Raw genomic sequence first — 16,471 nt, 5'->3', positions numbered from 1 at the left:
GGACCACGACTCTTATCTACTAACTTTCGACTTATTTTTAAAAATCTTTTTACTTGGTTTCGACTAATTTTCTAAAATATTTTTAATTGGTTTCGACTTATTTTTAAAAAATCTTTTTACTATAAAAAACTTTCGACTTATTTTTAAAAATCTTTTTATTTGGTTTCGACTTATTTTTAAAAATCTTTTTACTTGGTTTCGACTTATTTTTTAAAATCTTAACTATAAAAAATCTTTTTACTTGGTTTCGACTTATTTTTTAAAATCTTTTTACTCGGTTTCGACTTATTCTTAAAAATCATTTTACTTGGTTTCGACTTATTTGAAAAAATCTTTTTACTTGGTTTCGACTTATTTTCTAAAATATTTCTAATTGGTTTCGACATATTTTTTAAAATCTTTTTACTTACATATATGTGAATTGTGAACAAATATTCTTAACAACGTTAACTTTGTGTTCACATAACTGCTTGTGACCATCATTTTGGCAATATTTTGATGTGTTTTTAAATAACTTTCAGACAAACGGACGGCAGTCTTTGAAACCGGAAGTTGAGATTCGGCCGTAATTTTATTCAAACCTTTGACTAGATCTATTTCCTTAAATATAACTTGATGGCTGTTATGTACATATACTTCTGTAAGTTGTGTCCAAGTTTCGTTGTAGTAGGATGAAAAATGCCTACGCTACGGGGTTGAAAAGATAGTAACCCCTACGTGCCCCCAGACCCGGGCCGGGTCTCTCTGGGGGCACCTTAAGCTTAATCCGGGCAATATCGAGTAAGTCACGACCTGTCAGTCAAATGTCAATCAACTGTTTCTTCGGATTGCACCTGGTGGCTTTCTCACGGTGTGGATTTCCGGGGAGAAATCGCAGGAGTAACGTTTTTCACGTCTTCAAAGAAAGCTCGTGATTGGATAATTTCCACGTGATTCTCTCTTCTCTCTGGTTCTTTAAGTCTCGTATTGGCTGTCACTAGGATGTGGTGATACAGAAAACCGCCTTCGGGTTCGTCGTCAGCGGCAGATTTTCCCACATGAAGGTTGACAGGAGGATCGGAAAGGCCACATGCTCACGTAGCAAGACTCGAGTGCTGGAGAACTCTGGCAAATTGTCCGTCAACAACAACAACAAGACGAAGATGGAGGGGTACGCTGCATGCGTTATCGGCACACTGAAGGAGTGGAACTTTGTAAACCTGTGCAAAGCAGGAGAAATTCATAGAATGAATGCCTTCCTCGTGAGATGCATCTGCCGTTTCCTGAGAATATGGTGGAAGGAAAAATCCTGAACACACTAAGTGTTGTGCCGTGCCGGCCTCCCAAACAGTACAGCGCAGACATCGCTGGCCAGGCCACGTTCTTTGAATCTCGAAACAATCTCTACGGAGAAGTCGGGTCACTGGTAAGGTTGTCGTCCGAAGACATCTACAAAAGGGACTGGAAGGTCATCACAAGTTATCGATCCAGTTTGAAACACATACTGTCCAGAAAGCACGACTGAGAAGCAAGGAATGATTGCCTCCACCTGGCCACCGATCCTTAACTTCTCCGGCCAGGTAAGGTAACTCAACTCAGCGCCCGCCTGCTCCTACCGTCGTCATGTCGCTGGACGATCGCCCAAACAGTGGACGCTGAGTAAGTCACATCAATCTTTATATTTTTATTATCACTTGGGGGGATTTTTCTACAAAATGATATACATGATATAAAATGATACGAGATCTCTGCCTCGAGTTTCGATCTCTGATTCGACCTTTGTTGGGAGCATCACTGTTTACCCATAATTTTGCTATTCAAAACAACGATTCCCTTCTCAAATTATGTCTTTGTCAGACATCAGACAAAGTTGTACTAGTTAGCATCGCCCCAAAATTCCATTTGTGCACAACCAGTAGCTTCGATCAAAATATGAAAAACGTTACGCACCCTGAACGCAAAATAAAAATTTAGTCTAGTACCATTGAATGATAGCTCGGTGTCTCTTGGTCATATTTAGATGAATTGTGGTCTCTTTTGGGCTAGGGCTTTTTATGGAAGTTAGACAAATGACAAATATACCCAGAATTGAAAAATAATAAATACTAGTCCAAATGACGTCAAATGTCGTGAAAATCACAAGCGGCAGAAAAAGTGTTCATTTTCTGACCCTTGAAGATTCCTGATGTGCTTGTATGACAACTGTTGATAAGGAAAGGCCTATAGTTTTACATAGTCGTTTTCAGGTATGTTTGATTCATTAATTAATGACGCTGTTGTATTGGACAACAGAAATAGTTGTAATTGATAAAAAAGAAACTTAAAACTGCACTGAAAGCTTCTGGTTGGGTTTTCTACTAACAGGTTCTAACTGTTACTCTTGATCCACTTTAAGCTCAAAAGAAAAGGCCAAATGACAATGTATTCCACTTAGAATTTTGAAGGATCATAGTAGTAGGTGCATGTTAAAAGGCTGGCTCGTTGAAAATAATAATGTATGCAAAAATGATTTATTGTTTCCAGTACACCAAGAGATTTTATCGAACATGTCCGTGACACCTATGACTAATGGCGAGTGTACGCCACCGTATTAGCCATGATCAACAAATGTGTGTTTTCTTTTAATGTGAAAATCCGAATCAAGATTGAGAGTAAGCCAGACCGATAAGTTCCATATGATGTACTAAGACAGAATAATTGTATGTGTATCGCGAGTGACCGGCCTCCCGCCTCGTCGGTATTAGAAGTCCTAACATTGACAGTCCTTGCAGTTCCAGAGTAACCTGCCAAACCCATATAAACATATCTTGACATGAAAAGACAATGGCATGTCTAAAACAAGGGATAGAAACTGGACATTCTGCTGCGGTAAGCCAACGCATTGGTCTGTGTTTTTTTTCTGTAGCGACGTAATTTGATTCACGGTTAATTTGACGCTCTGGTCAGGTCTAACTATCGCAAGTCACTAAGTATTCTAATATGTGTATCTAAAGGGTTAGTGCGTGACCACAACCGTTTTCCATTTCATAGCAAAGAAATTTCAAATGTAAATGATTTAACGAACTGTCTCTTAAAATTTTGGAACTGTCAGAACGCAGCTGCCTGTTTCAATGACAGGAAATTAAGTCGTAGCTTACTGTAAACATGTATGTCACCTAGTCTGCCCCAGTCCCCACCACAGCCTAAGGAATGCTTGTAGAATATGTCCAAGCTATCATGAATTCAAGATTGGTCTGATTTTTTTTACATGTCAACTTAGCAGAAACGAGGTCGGGGCTGTAGGATGATGTCAGGAGCAGGATTATCATGAAGAAGGGACGACGAGGAGCGGATATGAGATGAAGCGATAGGTAAATGCACTTGACCCGTTCTTTTTGGCAGAGTTGTTGAAGGGTCTTATCATAAAGAAAAGGAAAAGAACAATTTCATCATCACGGACGCTTCGACTTGAATCAAATGTCAAAGTTTGCTCCACCAAAGAATTATTTCTGTACGAAGCAGAAACACTGTCACAAAGACCGTAAAGATGCTTTGAAAATGAAATATATCTTGTCGTATGCAGTGTCTGGAAAACAGTCATCAGAGGATTGCGTCCCAGATTTAGGACATTGTGTGTAACATTAGAAGATATATCCTATTTTAAAACAGATATATTTTCAATTTGATAACTTCAAAAAACGTGTATTATTATATTTCTTATCATTCTTCTTCTTATATCTCTTATCATTTTAATTCTCCTGATTCTTATTAAAAAAACAAATCATTTTGGAATAGTTTGAATATTTCGATCGGCTAGAGCGTTCAGGTTGATGTGTGTGTGTGTGTGTGTGTCTCGACCTTTGCACAGGTCGGGCTAGAGCGATCCACACAGCTCCTACCACCGCAAGGGATGTTGCTGATGCCTATCACTGGACGACGAGCTGTATCACTGAAGGGAACGACGTCCGTGTGCAAATTGCAACGATGGGACCGAAGGTGGGGGCCGTGCAAAACCCGGAACAACGTCGCCCTACAGAACAAGGCCATGAGAAGGAAGTGCCAGACCGGAGCAGAGCCACGTACAGCCAAGCGATTGCACTGCTACAACTATCGAAAAAATGACACCAGTTAGAGAATTCATGGACTGACGTTCACGTGTTGTCTGCGTTATTTGACTTATACGAATATGTATTGTCTATTCTATCATGTGTATCAAAGAATATACATTCAAGTAGTGTAATTGACTCAGACGAAGACGGGCAAAATCAAACTAAGGGTGGATTTTCGAATGAAAACGATACAAACGTACGTAAGGTCTCATTGATGAGTTTTTAACTGCATTGGAAATAATGCAGAGATACGTGTTTTACATGGTGGCGAACATAATGCACATACTTGAAATATATTTATACCATTCTTTCTTTGTTGCGCTTATTTACCATTTATCATGTAAACAAATTCACGACAATTGCAATAGCTAATCATTCAGTCTTTTTTATGACCGAATATGCAGTTAGCACGCACCGGAGCGGGCACTTTTTAGCTACGACCGTACAACTCAGAAGACAGAACCCAGAACTGTGTGCCTCCGACCCAGACAGCCATCGAACATTGCCTGTTAACTTCTTTAGGTAGAAAGAAACTTTCACCAATATCACTGCTAAAAATACACCTCAGTGCAGCCGTTTACGTTTTTGGGCCGGAATTCGGAATAATACATCAACGGAACCTTAGAGTTATTGTGTATGCAATCTGAATTGAAAAAAAAAAACTTTTCAGTCCGTCACTTGCAACAAGATACAGCGCAACGGTTGCCGTATGTACTAGTTTATATTGTTGTGTCATGATTGCAATTGGTATTCTAAGACGGTTATTTGTTTGATGATACATACTGTAACAGACCGAGATAAAGTACTAGTAACCAATGTTGTGTGATGTAGCGGACAGCTGTGTAGCTGTCTGTCAGGTAAGACAGAATATAGATTTATTTCTGTGGCAATTCAGGAGAGCAACAAACCGAAGTGACATAGCATTACGATGTCTCAGTCAGTCTACATTCAAAGTCTCCCGTGCCCAGTTTACGGGAATCCCTATCTTTGTGTCATTTCTTTATCGTTAGCGTGGTCGTCTTCAAATCAGCATCCAAAAGAATTCGTTACATGTCCAAGCATGCCATTGATTATTACAGAAAGGAAAACGTTGTCAGAAACATCGGTAAACAGGTATTTCAATTCTGAATCATTTACCATATCGAATTCTACCTTGTTGAATTCCAAAACGCCCCTGTCAATGCAAATCATTCCATATTGTAAGCAAAACTTCATGTACAAAAATTAACAGCTATGACTCATATAACATTTTAATCTCATACAAAACCACTATCCCACCATAACACTGACTGACCATCATTGTTGTGTGGCTCTCGCCCCTACATGTCTTTCCGACAAGTCCATGACAACAAGTTCACAACATTCCACATCATCGTTAACACATCAAAATCGAATACAAAAACCACCACCACATTGTTGTTGTTTTGTTGACCTTGTTTAAAACAGACTAATCATCTGTTGTGCGGCTGTCGTCCCTACATGTCTTTCCGACAAGTCCGTCACAGCAAGTTCACATATTCCACAGCATCGTTAACACATCAAAATCGCATATAAAACCACCATCCCATGGCCATTGTTGTTGTTCTTTTGTTGTCCTTCTTGAAAACCGACTAATCATCTGTTGTGCGGCTGTCGTCCCTACATGTCTTTCCGACAAGTCCGTCACAGCAAGTTCACATATTCCACAGTATCGTTAACACATCAAAATCGCATATAAAACCACCATCCCATGGCCATTGTTGTTGTTGATTTGTTGTCCATGTTTAATACAGACTAATCATCTGTTGTGCGGCTGTCGTCCCTACATGTCTTTCCGACAAGTCCGTGACAACAAGTTCACAACATTCCACAGCATCGTTAACACATCAAAATCGCATACAAAACTAGTCATCCATTGTTGTGCGCCACAGCATCGTTAACACATCAAAATCGCATACAAAACCACCAGCCCATTGTTGTTTTGTTGTCCTAATTAAAGACTAATCATCTGTTGTGCGGCTGTCGTCCCTACATGTTTTTCCGACAAGTCCGTCACAACAAGTTCACAATATTCCACAGCATCGTTAACACATCAAAATCGCATAAATCCACGATCACATTATTGTTGTTTTGTTGTCCTTGTTTAAAACAGACTAATCATCTGTTGTGCGGCTGTCGTCCCTACATGTCTTTCCGACAAGTCCGTGACAACAAGTTCACATCATCGTTAACACATCAAAATCGCATAAAAACCACCATCACATTGTTGTTGTTTTGTTGACCTTGTTTAAAACTAGTCATCCATTGTTGTGCGCCACAGCATCGTTAACACATCAAAATCGCATACAAAACCACCAGCCCATTGTTGTTTTGTTGTCCTAATTAAAAGACTAATCATCTGTTGTGCGGCTGTCGTCCCTACATGTCTTTCCGACAAGTCCGTCACAACAAGTTCACATATTCCACAGTATCGTTAACACATCAAAATCGCATATAAAACCACCATCCCATGGCCATTGTTATTGTTGATTTGTTGTCCTTGTTTAATACAGACTAATCATCTGTTGTGCGGCTGTCGTCCCTACATGTCTTTCCGACAAGTCCGTGACAACAAGTTCACAATATTCCACAGCATCGTTAACACATTAAAATCGCATATAAAACCACCATCCCATGGCCATTGTTGTTGTTGTTGTTTCGTTGTCCTTGTTTAAAACAGACTAATCATCTGTTGTGCGGCTGTCGTCCCTACATGTCTTTCCGACAAGTCCGTGACAACAAGTTCACAATATTCCACAGCACCGTTAACACATCAAAATCGCATTAGAAACTACCATCTCATTGTTGTTGTTTTGTTGTCCTTGTTACAAACAAACTGTGAAACTGTGGTCCCAATATCTTCCGACAAGACCGCAACAACAAGCTCAAAACATAACCACAGCTTCCTCAAGATGCCTCACGCCCAGCATGCCCCACACCAAACATGGCGACACCTTTCCCAACATGGCAAAAACTTTCCCGGCATGCCTCACTCCCAGCATGCCTCACTCCCAGCATGCCTCACTCCCTTGACATCATCCAACATGGCGGCGCCCTATAATACAACATGGCGGCGCCCTACTCCGCTAACGAAAACAAAACAGGTTGTGCTATCGCAAACCTGTAAATACCATCTCCAGATAATAACACTGCCAACCCATCCAACAGTGCCACCTGTCACATATTACAGGTACTGCAGGCCCATCAAAACCACAGGCACCTCAAAATTCAACTCAATCACTCAAAATTCTAGCAGCCATTTTCAACAGTCTTCATAACTTCAGCAGGTCAACAGGGCAATATTACCGTAATGAAAGCATCGCTCCAGTCAAAGCTGACGCGTCCCTTTTGTGCTGCCTGAGAGACAGAGAATACCTGAGTAGCAGAGAGGAGCTTGTTCTTTCAGCACACACAGAGTCAAGTGGAGGGGAGAGGTAAATAAAGAACCACTTTAGACAAAACACATGTCACTATGGAGTAGCATGGAATCATGGCCACAGCAATGCAATCCAGCTGTTCTTGGTAACATTACTAACAAGTAAAACAGACCAAAACCATAAAATGTTTTATACGGTTTTATTCAAAACTAAATGTTTTAAGTTTAGTCTAACGAAAACACTGGCCAACCAATAGTATATACAGGCACAACTCAGTGCTAGTCACAACAGTCAAAATTAGCTCCAAGTTTGTATGCACAGAAGTGTATCATAATGAAAGTTTATTGCAAATTCATGCCCATGGGGCTAATTGCAAGTGGACAAAGACAAATACATGAAGTGATTGAAAACAGGTAAATAATCTACATTCTAACATAAAAAGTATAAGTGATTGAATGTACAGAAATAATATAGAATTGGGTTCCAAACTTACATTACTATTGCAGGATTTGACTTCTTCTTTGAAAACACTTGAAAATGAAATGTCCCATATTTTCTATGATAGAATGATTCAATGATTTTAGTAGGAAGAGTATATCTAAGACCCGAGTACTTATAATCCCCAACTTGGCCCAGTTTCCATCCCTGCTCCAGGAAGAGGAGAAATCGATGGAGGTCGCATCGATTCCTGCAGGGATCAGCTGATGGATGGAGCCCATTTTCCCCGCTTGACCTCTGCTCGTGAAGGTCAAACTCAGGCGATACAAAATCTAAATTCCCAGTGTTATTGTTAGAGTTATGTGGGGGCGCTAGTGTCAAATGTAGATATATGGCATAATCATTGCGTATTCACAAGGGCCGTTTTGCACTCCATGCAAACATGAGGTATAATCTTCAGAACAAGTACTATGTAATTTGATAGAATTTGTGACTTCATTATTTTCACATTTTCTGATCTTTTCTTATTTTATTTCGTCTTTTGCATTTTGCTTGATTACAAACCATCTGACAGGTTGTTAATGATAGGACAGGAAAACAATATTGCATTCTGGTTGTGTTTGAAATCTGTACTAACAATATACTCATCCAAAACTATACAGAATTTTTGGCCTTCACACCATATTTTTTGCAGTTACAAATCTCCTGACAACTTGTGACTGTGATTGACGCGACAGGAAACCGATGTTGTAGTCTGCAGAGTTTGGTCTATCTGAGGTCGCAGGCAGACATGTTTCACCCCACACATCAACACTGACAACTCAAGGTCAAAATGGAGTTTACATACAGAACAGCATGCTACTGACCTTTGACACTAGGTCACTACCATTGTGTGGGAAGGGGGATTTTGTGTTGATAAAATAAATCCTGGTATTTAAGTTCACATCAGGACAACAACTGTATACATAACCATCTCAAGAGGATATCTAAACAATGTAGAACTATGAACCTAAACAAACTACAATGGCTGTAGACAGTGAGTTTCTACACACCTTGCAATGTCTAATACCATAACATTTAAACATGTTATGACATTTGATATGCTAGTAACAGCCAAATTACTGACCTGCAAACAGCAATGGACATTCATTTCAATTAAAACAAGAACCAAAACAGCTCCAGAACATACAAATTTTGTTCCTGAAAAACCCAGAACATCTGACACCATCCTGTCCTGTCTATCATCACAACATTACCGTATAATCACCCCCAGACTAACCCAGAAGCAGCCACAGCACAAATTTGCAGCTCTACGGTAGTGTACACATGATTGCATTTCTGGCTGAGTTCCAGAGGGATTAATTTCTGGGTAAACACAAAGAAAAGCCAGCCAGAGTTTTTCTCTCCAGGCTCAGTAGTCTCTGTTATACAGCAGGTGTCCCTACAATAACACAATAACACAGTCTGGGTTCACTTCTGGGTGGGGGAGAGAAAAAAGGCTTCTCTAACCTCACGGCAATCCTGAACTGTCACCCGTCACCGTGGAGACGCCAGCCTTCCGTTCGACACGCACCAAACAAGGTCAGGACGGCGCTACGGCAGCGATCACGCCGATCATCCCAGGACTGACACTTGCAAAATATGGCCGCCTCCCAATCTGGCTGAACTCTGACCCCTGCTGCCTCCACATCGTAAACAAACCCGCCCGGGGTGTCGGCTTTCACTTAGACTAATAGTGCTGCAGGGGTCAACTCAAATCACTGGGAGTTACTCTTACAAACATTTCTACTAATTGTGCTGTAGGGGTCAACTCAAATCACTGGGAATTACTCTTACAAACATTTCTACTAATTGTGCTGTAGGGGTCAACTCAAATCACTGGGAATTACTCTTACAAACATTTCTACTAATAGTGCTGTAGGGGTCAACTCAAATCACTGGGAGTTACTCTTACAAACATTTCTACTAATTGTGCTGTAGGGGTCAACTCAAATCACTGGGAATTACTCTTACAAACATTTCTACTAATAGTGCTGTAGGGGTCAACTCAAATCACTGGGAGGTACTCTTACCAACATTTCTACTAATAGTGCTGTAGGGGTCATCTCAAATCACTGGGAGGTACTCTTACAAACATTTCTACTAATAGTGCTGTAGGGGTCATCTCAAATCACTGGGAGGTACTCTTACAAACATTTCTACTAAAAGTGCTCTAGGGGTCAACTCATATCACTGGGAATTACTCTTACCAACATTTCTACTAATAGTGCTGTAGGGGTCAACTCAAATCACTGGGAATTACTCTTACCAACATTTCTACTAATAGTGCTGTAGGGGTCAACTCAAATCACTGGGAATTACTCTTACAAACATTTCTACTAATAGTGCTGTAGGGGTCAGCTCAAATCACTGGGAGGTACTCTTACCAACATTTCTACTAATAGTGCTGTAGGGGTCAACTCAAATCACTGGGAATTACTCTTACCAACATTTCTACTAATAGTGCTGTAGGGGTCAACTCAAATCACTGGGAGGTACTCTTACAAACATTTCATGTAGGCCAATTCTATTTCATTTATCTATTTCTACTTAGACCAATATAATACAGTCACTGAGTCAGGGCTCAACTCAACTACATGGGAGTTACCTTAACAAATATTTCCCTTAGTAGAGTCAGGGTTGGACTCAAATTACTGAGAGTTACTCTAACCAACCTTCTCCTTTCATACATATAGTACAGTCAGGGCTCAACTCAAATTTCATGGAGCTACTGCAACCAACATGTCCCTTTACTTACATTAATATTACCATCAGGGATCGACTCAAATGTCCTGGAGTTACTCTGCCCAACATATCTGTGTTACTAAGGGACCGGACCTGACCTGAGACGACCCTAGACCCCTCCAGGGGAAGTCATTAAGAAGGGGGGAAGGTCGCCACATTTCATGACCAATTATGGGGAGGGACAGTGGGTCGTGTAAGGTCACACAATTTCATCCCTTGACTCTCTGATTTGGACTGGAAAATTGACATGACAACAGATACTGTAAATGCATTTAATTTCGCAGAGATTTAATTTCGCGGTAGCAGAAAAAAGGACTTTTCACGGTGGTTTTAAGTTCCCGGTCGCCCCATGCACTCTTACTGCCATGAAAAATGTTCGCAGTAGTTTTAAGTTCTGCGAAGAAAACCCGCGAACATTACACCACTGCGAAAGTGTCTGCATTTACAGTACTAGGGCCCTGAGGGGGAGTCTGAGCCTTAATTGGTACACAAAGTTTCAGTTGCCTTACAAGCCTTCAATTTTCACCATATGACAATCAGAATGATTTATTTTATAAAACATCACAGCCTATACTGAGGCTGAATTGCGTGATACATTACAATGGATACAACATATGTTCTCTTGCTTTACTCTTGTTACAAAATGTACAGGAACCACAGAAATAACCTCCAGCAGAAAAGTTAACAGTAAGACACATGGCTGACCACCTAACCATCTACTGAAGGCCTAGGAGAGGAAACAGGGGCTGCAGTTGTGTGTTTCTCTAAGCTATCCTGCTGTGAAGGCCTGTTCAGGCTACAGTTGTGTGTGTTTCTCTAAGCCAGCCTGCTGTGAAGGCCTGTTCAGGCTACAGTTGTGTGTGTTTCTCTAAGCCAGCCTGCTGTGAAGGCCTGTACAGGCTACAGTTGTGTGTGTTTCTCTAAGCCAGCCTGCTGGGTGAAGGTCAGAGGGGTTAACTACTGCTCCTCAAGTGTCACTTCTACTCCTAACATCTGTACCTTAGACATGATCACTTCCACCTTTCCTAATTTTCAAGACTTCCTACCACACCTGTAAGACATTTTGGGGATCACTTCCACCTTCCTAATTTTCAAGATTTCCTACCACCCCTGTAAGACATTTTGGCTATCACTTCCTCCTTTCCTATCCTTCAAGATTTCCTACTACACTTGTAAGACATTTTGTAAGGCATCACATCCTGATATCCCCATTTCCTAACCTTTAAGATTTCGAATCACCCCTGTAAGTCATTTTGGGGATCACTTTTTCCTTTCCTAACATTTACGATTTCCTACTGCCCCTGTAAGACATGGCATCATATCCTGATATGCCCCCCCCCCCCCCCAGTTCCTAACCTTTCTGATTTCCTACTGCACCTGTAAGACATCTTTCATAGTGATGACCTCCTTAGCTCCTACCTACATTACACCTGTAAGACATCTTGGTGATCACTTTCACTGATCTTAACCTCTGACAACTCCTACTGGACCCTTAAGGTGTCTTGGCAATCACTTCTCCAGTTCTTAATCTTTAAGACTTCCTACTGTAGCTTGAAAACATCTAGGAAAAGACTTCGCCTCCTCCAGGCTGATAAAGCTGTTTCTCACAATGGTTTAAGTCTTCATCAATTAACATCACAATAACAGCAAAACTGGCCTTGGGGATGGATACACTCAGATGAACCATTTTAGATACCACAATCATAATGTTATTATCTGTTTGAAGATTGATATCAAGACAATCCTGTCAAATGTAAAGCTGTACACTAAAAAACAGCATGTCACTGTCAGTGCTATATTAACTTGATGCCTCCTCATTCACTCATCTAAATTACAACAAATTCACTCCGAAAAAAACATCACTTCGGTTCGTAACGAAGAATTGACGGTTTACCCAGAGTTCCCTGCCTGCGTCTTGCGGCCGCCATGCGATAACTGGTGCTCGGACGATGTCAGAGGGCAGACAACGAGAGGATAACTGTGGGTACATGAGAAGGCCGGGAAGCTGCCATATTGGATCTGATATACAGGTCTGGCAACGGGCCAGAAACTCAACTCCCTATGGGGCCTTGGAAATCCACTTCAAAATACACCCAGGCATTGATTATATCTGTCTTCAACCTTGATATTACATGGCATATCATCTTACTAACACCTATGGTCTTAATATTATCTTATATCTGTGTAAAACCTTAATATTACATGGCATATCATCTTACTAACACCTATGGTCTTAATATTATCTTATATCTGTGTAAAACCTTAATATTACATGGCATATCGTTTTACTAACACCAAGAATCTTAATATCATCTTATATCTGTCTTCAACCTTAATATTACATGGGACATCATCTTACCACAAACGATCTTAATATTATCTTATATCTGTCTTCAACCTTAATATTACATGGCATATCATCTTACTAACACCAAGAATCTTAATATCATCTTATATCTGTCTCCAACCTCAATATTACATGGGACATCGTCTTACTACTGTATGACAGAAAAGGCTACTGAGGTTTAAATGTGCCCACTGAGTAATAAATCTTAACATCATATCTTATCTGTCTTAAACTACATGGCAGATCATCTTACTAACACCAACGATCTTAACATGATATTTTATCTGCTTCAACCTTAAATTGTGTGTGCCCTGGTCCTGGTTAATAGTAATAATACCATATGCCTGCCTTCCCTACTGGTGTGATATTAACAAGCTCTTTATATCTAATCCACCTACACCTGACATATGATTATGAGAACTCATCCTGGCAATGTAGCTGTAACAACGTGTAGCAACTATTCACTTTGTGTATATATCAAGGACCTTAGAACCATGACTGAAAATGACATAACTAACTACACATGGTGATTGATTCATATTTGCTCACATACTTGTACATAGGTTAGCTCACCCGTACCCAATTGTTTTTATGTAAAGTTGGAAGTAACCTTGCTGTACTTTTGTTGAGTCAATAAAGATTGCATGTACAAAGCTTTGTCCAATGAATATGAATGAATATTAATAACATGTTATGACTTTAATCTCTGTAATGCAAGAACAATTCATATATCTACCATGTGTTCAGTTGTCAATGTTATAAATGTTCTGTCAATAACCAGACCCAAACAAAGCTACAGGTTTGAATGTGACCACCCTTTACACAATACCAATGTACAGTATTCTCATCTGAGAATTATGAATGAATTAGTACAAAATTTGATATTCTAAACACACATCATCATTACCTTGGAAGAACAATAATAATGAGTTGTGTTTCTAATTGCTATATTACAGAAAAAATTCACATATTTACCTGATATCTGATCTCAGTAATAAGTAAATCTCTGATTATCACCTGCAGTATGAAACATGTCTGTATTGTTTAGTGGTTCCAGCTGACTGTATGATTAACTGTTTAGGCCCGACCACCTGTTCCTATGGTTTATATGTCATGTGTCATGTGTCCACATCAATATAACATCTAGTCTCAACACAAAACACCTGGCACTTTACATGTGGTAATGGCAGGAGACATCTAAACAATCTTTACAGTCAGAAAAATTCTTCCTGAATGTCTAACTTCTATAATATAGAGATCGATACTAACGTTTGCAACAAAGAATACTAAATTAGAAATATAGAAAATAGGCAGGAAATTTAGGAATTTCTACAGTCAGAAAAAATCTTCATGGCTGTATAACTTCTATATGATAGAGATTGATATCCACATTCACTACAAAGAATACTAAATTACGACATGTAACTGGAAAAAAAGGCAGGAGAAAGCTGAATTTTGACAGTCAAAAAAAATCTTCACGACTGTGTAACTTATGATAGACATTACAGTATATAACAAAGGATGTAACCTGAAAATGGGGTTGCTAACATGATATGTTTGAAATGTAGAGAGGGTTTTTCCAAATATAGATTGACCAGAGTTAAGTGGAAACGCAGACACATAGTGACATGACTTTGACAGATGATGTTAATAATTAATAGAGTCTATTGAAGAGTTCACATGTTCAGAGCTAATCTTACACATTAGAATGGCTGAGTGCGAAACGGCTGCCAAACTCATTACAGTACAGTTCCATGGGCTCAAACTATCCTCAGCCGGGTCATGTACAAGATATCAAGACTAGAAGTTCAGCTGCAGTTCTATAAGGAGCCACTAGTGGGCCCAAAATGTAATTACTTCGAAGGTCTCAAACACGTACGGAATACCAACACAATTCACCCAGCTCTTTTGAGTTGTTGTTTTTGCAGAAACACACATACGTACACACACACACACACACACACAAACACACACACAAACACACACACACACACACACAAAGTAGGGCTACCTAATAAATCCATGCTAGAAGTGGCACAAATTATTTCCCCCCTTTACTACACAAACAGTTGTTTGTATTGCCCCTGCCCATCTAACATGTCAGCAGCTACAAAACCATGTGTTTTATATATTTGCCCTCAATAATGTCAGATAAACTGTTATAAACACACACTAATATGACTATACATCACACTACAGGAGACTCCCTTACTGGAGTATGTGTTTCTGTAAGGGCATACAGCTTCATTTATGTAACACATCTTCTGTGGGAGGGATACGAGAGATCCAGTAGATTAACTCATTTAATGTAAGAAGTAAGAAGCATCCATCAAACAAATCTCCCACCAAGAAGTCTCCTGCAGAAACAGACTCAACTCTGTAAGAGTCTAAGACACACTGAAGACATCTTACACCCTCAACTCAAAATACAACCATCACTTTCTAAACATGCAAGGAAGACACTCAAAGTCAGAGTCTTTTCCAGAAATACAGTAGGTTTTCACGTATCATTTCTATATGTACCACTCTTTTCATTCTTCTTTTATGTAACACATCTTCTGTGGGAGGGATACGAGAGATCCAGTAGATTAACTCATTTAATGTAAGAAGTAAGAAGCATCCATCAAACAAACCTCCAACCAAGAAGTCTCCTGCAGAAACAGACTCAACTCTGTAAGACACACTGAAGACATCTTACAATTAAAGTAAATACAATCATCACTTTCTAAACAAGCAAGGAAGAAATTTCCTGAGAATTTCTAGACACTCAAAGTCAGAGGCTTTTCCAGAAATACACTAGGTTTTCAAGTATCATTTCTATATGTACCACTCTTTTCATTCTTCTTACTTAAATTTTGATACTAAAAAAAGATGAAGTTCCGAGACCAGCCCCTCTGGTCCTTAAGTTGACTGTAAGAGGAGTGGATTCTTTCCCTACTACTTAAGGACATGTACATGTAAGTACCCTGCAGACAGAAAGCCTGAGCTTAAGAGGCGATAACGAAACAGGTACTATGCACCAAAGAGAATCACATCTATGAATACATAATGAATACATGAGGCCTTCTTAGACATTAGCACAACTGTTTTCTGCTGTTCCTACAATGGATAGTTCCATTTGAAGATGCTCAAAGGTTTCTAACACTCCAAACTGCATCTCAATCAAAAACTGACACTGAACTTTGGCAATGGAAAAAAGCCAACTGGCCAATCCCCCCTCCCCTCCTAACCTTGGATGGTTCGTTCCTGATGAGGGTGCATTTCTCCTTAGATCTCCGCTAAGACGTCTGCATCTGTAAGCAGACAGGAAGTCTGGGCAGGCTGAAGCCTCCCATCCATCTTGTGGTTTGGAGAAAGCCGCTACCTTGTCATGAGCAATGCTGCTGCACTGATGGACTAAAACACTGGCAACGGGCCAGGCACTTACCCTGCAGTACTAT

The 16,471-nt window shown here is 39.9% G+C and overlaps 1 protein-coding gene and 1 long non-coding RNA gene across 2 annotated transcripts in view; one reads left to right on the top strand and one right to left on the bottom strand.

Annotated features, from left to right (window-relative positions):
• LOC118415143 (ataxin-7-like protein 1) overlaps positions 1 to 16,471 on the bottom strand; it is a gene marked incomplete in the record, with an annotated part of 119,758 nt that overhangs the window by 45,378 nt on the left and 57,909 nt on the right.
• On the top strand, positions 932 to 4,330 carry LOC118415144. Its single transcript, XR_004831080.1, has 3 exons — positions 932 to 1,638; positions 3,242 to 3,329; positions 3,827 to 4,330. It is a non-coding gene; the product is annotated as an uncharacterized LOC118415144 (long non-coding RNA).

Source organism: Branchiostoma floridae, chromosome 5 (genome assembly GCF_000003815.2).
Source record: "Branchiostoma floridae strain S238N-H82 chromosome 5, Bfl_VNyyK, whole genome shotgun sequence".
Classification (NCBI taxonomy): Eukaryota; Metazoa; Chordata; class Leptocardii; order Amphioxiformes; family Branchiostomatidae; genus Branchiostoma; species Branchiostoma floridae.
The sequence above is the reverse complement of the archived record's forward strand: the minus strand, read 5'-3'. Positions and strand labels throughout refer to the sequence as shown.